The sequence below is a fragment of the Dipodomys merriami genome, unplaced genomic scaffold (genome assembly GCF_024711535.1).
Source record: "Dipodomys merriami isolate MVZ:Mamm:240054 unplaced genomic scaffold, mDipMer1.0.p SCAF_264, whole genome shotgun sequence".
NCBI classification, from domain to species: Eukaryota; Metazoa; Chordata; class Mammalia; order Rodentia; family Heteromyidae; genus Dipodomys; species Dipodomys merriami.
This window is the reverse complement of record NW_027204093.1, coordinates 1,472,683-1,480,234: the sequence shown is the minus strand read 5'-3', so window position 1 is coordinate 1,480,234 and position 7,552 is coordinate 1,472,683. Positions and strand designations below refer to the sequence as shown.

The window sequence follows — 7,552 nt, the reverse complement described above, 5'->3', positions numbered from 1 at the left end:
GATTTCAGCCTCCTATGTAGCTGGGATTACAGGTGTAAGGCACCAGCATTCTGAGATATGCATTTATTTTGTCATGTTATGTGGCAAATTTCACAAATTTATTTGTTTGGCCACTGAATACAAACTATTGTAGGATATAAGATTGGGCTGGTAACTTGGGTGTGGTTTGTCTATAGTAGCTGCTCAGTTTCTAGCAGGGGCCACTACCCTATAGTCTCTCACAGAATGTGGGGATCTCTTACAAGCTTACGGGATGCCTAGTAGGGTTTAGGTTCTGTGGCGGTGAGACTGTGGTTTCTGCTTTCTGGTCTCCTATCATACAGCCACTGTTGTCAGCTCCTAGGCACCTCCATACTTTCTTGATAAACATATTCTCCTTAATGTTTGCTTCATTCTGTTTGCATCACTGACTTCTAGAAAGGCCTTAATTTGCACTCACACCTTGGAAGTAACTCATACCAACTCTTGTGGGAACTAATTACATTTGTAGAATCTGTTTAATTTTTTTATTTACCGGAGCATATAGTGGGATTACATCCTGCCAGACTGGAAGATAAAAGACTTCCTAAGGGTCTGAGTTGTTGTGTATCACCTGATACACATAAAAAGCTATTTATTGGGGCTGGGAAGGTGGCTCAGTGGTAGAGCGCTGGCCTTGCATGCATGAGGCCCTGGGTTCGATTCCTCAGCACCACATAAGCAGAAAAAAAGCCGGAAGTGGCATTGTGGCTCAAGTGGTACAGTGCTAGCCTTGAGCTGAAGAGATGAGGGACAGCGCCCAGGCCCAGAATTTAGGCCCATGACCGGACCCCCTCCCACCCCAAAAAAAGCTATTTATTTTCTGTGCACTGGTGGCTCATTCCTGTAATCCTAGCTATCTGGAGGATGAGATCTGAGGCTCCCAGTTCAAAGGCAGCCTGGGAATGAAAGGTTTATATCCAATTAACCACTCAGAAAGATGGAAGTAGTACAGTAGCTCAACTGGTAGAGCACTCACTTTTAGCTGAAGAGCTGAAGGATTGCCACGCCGACTCCAGTGGAGTCTGCTTAGCATGGGAAACCATCTATCAGACCTAAGACAGGGGCTTCAGAGACCTATCTCTGAGTTTTGGGACTTCACCGAAGTCTACCTAGGAGAATAGGGCTTCTAAGAGGCCTACTCCTGGAAAAAGGCTGGCAAGCCCCTGGGAAAGATGTGTTTCTGCCTTTCTTTTCCTCACTGTATAGGAGTGCCTATTAATCATTTACTGTTTCTGCTGTTCATTGTACTTACTCATTGTCAACGTTCCCCTATTCAAAGCTCTTTCTTAAGAGTGCTGACGACTCAAATATCTCATGAGTGTCTTAAAAATATGACTAACTCACCAGAGTTAAGTGCTACCCTGAAACCCCTCTTATGGAGTTTATTAGACAAGTCATAATTAAATATAAAAGTATTGGGGGTTTCACGATGTCATCTCAGCAGAAGGAATTGTTTGTAAGAGATTTACAAGAAGCTGTAGGTGCGGCTAGAACAGAAAGAATGTATGGCAATTGCTGAGATAACTACTTAGGAGAAAGAACTTCTTATTACTCTTTTTCATTTACTAAGATACTTGCTAAATCTAAGTCTCCTTGGTGTTTACTATTAAAGAAAGAACAGAAAAGATCTTATGGGACAGTTAAGGCCTCTATAGAAATAAGGTAATGGTTAGTTGGTGACAAACATCAAAACCCATTATATTTCTTAGAGATAAGCTGGAAACAAGTGCCTATCAGGCAACCAGCTGGTGACCACCCAAGAATGAAGCCCTGAAGCAAGGTTGTGTAACCTTTTGCCCTTTCAGGCGACCAGCTGGTGACCGCCCAAGAATGAAGCCCTGCAGCAAGATTATGTAACCTTTTGCCCTTTCTTATGGAGATTTTTGCTATAAAAGTCTGTTATTCTCTGCATTAAATCGCACTCAGCATCCACTCCTCTTGTGTGTGAGTTGTCTGTTTGCCATCTCCCCACCTATTCCAGTTCCTCCCCTAGGTGTCCTCCGTCGTCCCGACAGAACCCCGTCCGCGGCAAAGGATTGCACAGAGACCAGAGTTGAATCCCCAGAGTTGAAAAAAAAAGAAAAACATTGGAAAAAGCTATTTATTATTCTAAGTGTCCTCAATTTCAGACACTGGTAATGTTGAGTTATTGTTTGACATTAACCAATGAAGTGTGAAATTTAAGAAAATGAAAGATAGTTCCTTGGGTGGAGTGGAAAATATTTCGGCAGTTATAGGAAATGAAACACAATTAGGAGTTAAATTGAGGATACATTCAAGAGCAGTAGCCGTGGCTTCAGAGATGGGACAGAGCTAAATATGTTAGACATATGTTAAAAAGGAGAACATGGGGCTTGGAATGTAGTTTAGTGGTACAGTGCTTGCCTAGCATGCATGTAGCCCTGGGTTCAATTACTCAGTACCACATAAACAGAAAAAGCCAGAAGTTGCCCTGTGGCTCAGGTCAAAGGGTGCAAGACTTGTGCAAAAAAGAAGCTCAGTGACAGTGTGCAGGCCCTGAGTTCATGCTCCAGGACTGCCAAAAAATAAAAAGAGAGAACATGTCAATAATGAATGAGGGAGGGATCCAGAAACCAAATTCCTCACTGAATATTTTCTCTATTTCAATATCATTCCAGAGAGAAAAATTAGGCATAAAGATGGTCCAGAAAGAACATACCTCATGAAGTAATACAAGATTTAAAAAAAAAATATGGAACGCTTCACATATTTGCATGTCATCCTTGTGCAGGGACCATGCTAATCTCTGTATTGTTCCAATTTTAGTATATGTGCTGCCAAAGCGAGCACTACAAAAAAAAATTTTTTTACTGCAACTGGCCTGTAGAGAGAATCCATCAGACTTAATTGTGACTTGCAATAGCACAAGAGCTCATTGTAATAGCACAAGTGCTATCTGGATATTATATATGGGTCCTGAGCATGATAAGAGCCTAGGTGCTATTCCTATTTTTTTCCTCAAGAATATTACTCTATTACTTAAACCACAGCCCCATTTCTGACTTTTCTGGTAAGGAAATGGAGATAAGAGTCTCATGGACTTTTCCTGGCTCACCTGGCATAACATTGGGATAACATTGGGATAACACCTGGGATAATATTAATAATGTTATCCCAAAATCTCAGCATTCTGAAGAGCTAGAATTATAGTTATGAGCCATTAGTACACAGAGAAATATTTCTTTTTCAGTGGAATGAATTAAGAATACAGATTCTTAAGGAAAATTCACCCTCAGTACTAAGTAAATCATCAAGAACAGTTCACGTGGATACACACACACACACACACACAAGCACACAAGCAGACACACAAACCCACATAAACGTCTCAGGAATCTGTATCTCTTTCCCCTAAAGAGTAGTATGGTCTAATGGGCAAACTGTGGTGTCACAGTCATGTAATCCCAGATATCAAGAGGTAGAGGTATAGGAAGGAGTATGGGGTACTGAGGATGACTTGGGTGAAGTTAGCACAAGATCCTATATTAAAAGCAAACTGAAAAAGAAAGAAAAAGAGTTGGGTGCATGTAGGCACAAGTGGCAATTTATGTGCCTAGTAAGTTTAAGGCCCTCAGTTTAATCCTCACTTCCATGAAAAAGACAAAAAGAATAAAATCTCAGTCCATTTTGTCATTGTTTAAAATCAATTAAGCTGTATACTTCATGAGGAATATAAGGTCTATTTCAAGCCTAATAGTAGTAGCTGGATAGTCTATATAGCATGGTAGCACATGGGACAAGGCCCTGTAGGTGCATCATATCACAGAGGATCTCAGCATCATGGTATGTGCTAGAATGACAGGGAGTAAGGGGCATAGGTTGCTTTTAACAACTCATAACAGTGATAACGTTAGTCCCTTGAGAGTTGATGAGATAATATTTATCCATTTATGACTGAAACATCTTTTAAAGGTTCTACTTCCTGACACTGCTACATTGAATAGTTAAACTTCAGTATGAGCTTTGATGGTGACAGACCACTAACAGGCTTCTGACAGAGGCAGGTGAGACCATTGGAAGCCAAGGACGTTAATACAACTAGGCACCTTGGACAACTGCTTCGATCTCATTGATTCTGATATTTCCTGTATTTGGCGCCATCTCATAGTCAAGATCCATCAAGTCCATGTCTGTTCCATGTGCCAGTTTCAGTTATGCTGAGTGTTATATAAACCACTAGACAATAGGGAGAAATAGGATGGAGATAGGCACAAAAATGTAAGTTTGGCATTCTTCTTGGCCCTTAAATAACATTAAAAGATTTATGTAGGTAAGTCACGAGAAAGCTCTATGTCATTATAAAATACATATAGCCATATAATAACTACTCTATCACCCTGAAAGATACCTTGTAGAACAGCTTGTTTACACATAACACAGACACTCCTATGAACACAAAAGATGGAAAAAAACAAACAAGTTCCGGTTTACAAAAGTAATTGTCAACCTCAGAGTCAAAGCAGACACCCTGAAAACAGTACTGGAAAGAATAGGAGAAACACTAGGTCTCCTTGGCACAGGTCAAAATTTCCTTAATAGAGACCCAGAAACACAACAAATCATAGAAAGGTTGCACAAATGGGATTTCATGAAACTGCAGAGCTTGTGCATGGCAAAGGACATAACTAGCAAAATCCATAGAAAGCCCACCGATTAGGAGAAGATTAGCAATACAACAGACAAGGATCTCATATCTAAAATGTGCTTGGAACTCACAAAAATAAATCCTCCAACAACAAATCCTCAAAAAAACAACTGCGCAATAAATAAGTGGGCTAAAGACTTAAAGAGAAACTTCTCTGAAGAGGAAAGAAGATGGCCAATAGACACATGAAGAAATGCTCAACATTTCTAGCTATAAAAGAAAAGCAAATCACCAAAATTACTCAAGCTGATTTAAAATTTGGCAAAGGAGCAGGGTATAAAAATAACCATCAAAAATTAATGGCTTTTCTGTATGCCAATAATGAGAAAAGCGTGGTTGAAATCAGGAAAGCAACTCCATTCATAACAGCACCCCCAAAAAATATCTAGGAATTAATTTAACCAAAGAAGGGCAGGACCTCTATAATGAAAACTTTAAAAACCTGAAAAGGGAAATCAAAACAGAACTTACAAAGTGGTAAAACCACCCATGTTCCTGGATTGGAAAGATCAACATCGTGAAAATGGCAATACTTTCCAAGGCTTTCTACCAATTTAATGCAATACCTATAAATATTCCAACCCCTTTCTTCAACGAATTAAAGAGGCTATCCAAAAATTCATATAGAACCATAAAAAACCCAGAATAGAAAAAAATATCCTTATCATAAAGAACAGTGATGAAGGAATATCAATATCAAATTTCAAACTCTACTACAAAGCCATCGTAATTAAAACAGCTTGGTACTGGCACAAGAACGGACATCAGGAACAATGGAATAGAGTTGAAAAGGCAGAAATGAACGTACAGACATATAGCTACCTAATCTTCGATAAGGGAGCTAAAAAAATAGAATGGAAGAAAGCCTCTTAAGTAAATTGTGCTGGCAAAATTGGTTAATCACTTGTAGAAAATTAAGCTAGATCCTTATATATCAATCTGCACCAGAATCAACTCCAAATGGATCAAAGCCATCTGAGTCAAAGCAGACACTCTGATGGAATAGGATGGAATAGGAGAAACCCTAGGTTTCCTTGGCACAGGCCGAATTTTTTTTTAATGGAGACCCAGAAACACAACAAATCAAAGAAAGGTTGGACAAATGGGATTGCATGAAATTGCAGAGCTTCTACATGGCAAAGGACATAGTTAACAAGATCAATAGAAAGCCTATGGATTGGGAAAAGATCTTCACTAGCCATTAAACAGACAAGGGTCTCATATCTAAAATATACCTGTAACTCAAAAAATTAAATCTCCCAACAACCAATCCTCAAAGAAACCACTTCTCCATAAATAAGTGGGCTAAAGACTCAAAAAGAAACTTCTCTGAAGAGAAAAGAAGGATGGCCAATAGACACATGAAGAAATGCTCAACCTCCCTAGCCATAAAAGAAATGCAAATAAAAAGAACAGAAATACCATCTCACCACAGTTAGAATGGCTATAATCAAGAACTCTAATAACAACAGATGCTGGAGGGGATGTGGATAGAAGGAAAACTTACTGTATTGTTGTGGGAGTGTAAACGTGTTCAACCACTTTGGAAAGATTATGGAGGTTCTCAGAAGACTCCACATAGAGCTGCCCTATGACCCAGAACTACCACTTTTGGGCATTTACCCAAATGTTCACAAACAAGATCATACTAATGCTACCAGCAAGACTATGTTTATTGCACAATTATTTACCATAACTATGATACGGAACCAACCCAGATACCCTTCAGTTGATGAATGGATCAAGGAAACGTGGTATATATACACAATTCCATGCCTCCATAGAATTTCTTTGTCCCATTTGTTAGGAAATGGAAAGACTTGGAACAAATTATATTAAGTGAAATAAGCCATACCCAAAGAAACATAGATCCCATGGTTTCTCTTATTTGCAATAACTAGTATATGTCTGAGAAAAGCAGAAATTTTTAGACAAGTTGATGTTAGGCGAAATGAACCCCAAGATATTTTTTTTCTTTCTTGTGATAGTTTCCAACATATTTATAAATTGATTTCTTTGTTGCTTTGTATGTACCTCCCCCATGGTATAACTCCTGTTTTCACTGCATTTGATTCTGGTATCCTGCATCTTGTATATACATTTTTCTAATTTGGAGAGGGTAAGGGAAAACACAAAATGCTTAAATAGGGATACAGGTTGACCCATTGTAAAAATGCAATGTACAAGACCCTACGTTGAAAACAAACATTAGAACTTCGGAGGTGGGGAGAATACTCGTGGAGGTGGGAGAGAAGGAATGGTAGTGGAAAAACAAAGGAGGAGGCAACAATGCTTGATAGGAAATATACTTGATAGGAAATTACCTTACTCATTTAATTGTAACCCCTCTGCACAGTATTTTTTTTATAATAAAAGACATACAAAAATTAATTCAATGTATGATTATGGGCCAGTACTAGGATTTGAATTTATGGGCCTTCCACTTACTTTCACACTTCAAACTGGGATCTCTATTTGTCTTTATTTATTTATTTTTTTAAATCAGGAATGCTTCACAAATATTCAAGTCATCCTTGCACAAGGGCCATGCTAATCTCTGTATCATTCCAATTTTTGTATATGTGCTGCCAAAGTGAGCAATCTTTAATTTTTTGTTAATCTTTTTTTCAAGGATAAATCTAATAACACTGTCCCCTAATTTTGTATAAAATAAGTTTTAGACATATATTTAATATGTAATATATTTGTGAGATATATACATACTATTTATCTGCAGGAGTTGGGCACACTGCAACAATTGAAGGCACTGATTTAGTTTCACTGCTGTCATTCTATTTTAAGACTTTTTAAAATCAAAACATAGATGACCATGATATCATCGAATGTCCTGTCCAATATAGATTT

General features: G+C 38.4%; 2 non-coding genes across 2 annotated transcripts; both read right to left on the bottom strand.

Moving 5' to 3' along the window:
- Positions 1–2,728: 2,728 nt before the first annotated feature.
- On the bottom strand, positions 2,729–2,832 carry LOC138837161 (U6 spliceosomal RNA). The gene has a single exon (XR_011375208.1). It is a non-coding gene; the product is annotated as a U6 spliceosomal RNA (small nuclear RNA).
- A 4,352-nt stretch (positions 2,833–7,184) lies between these two features.
- LOC138837167 (U6 spliceosomal RNA) lies at positions 7,185–7,288 on the bottom strand. The gene has a single exon (XR_011375210.1). It is a non-coding gene; the product is annotated as a U6 spliceosomal RNA (small nuclear RNA).
- Positions 7,289–7,552: the final 264 nt, after the last annotated feature.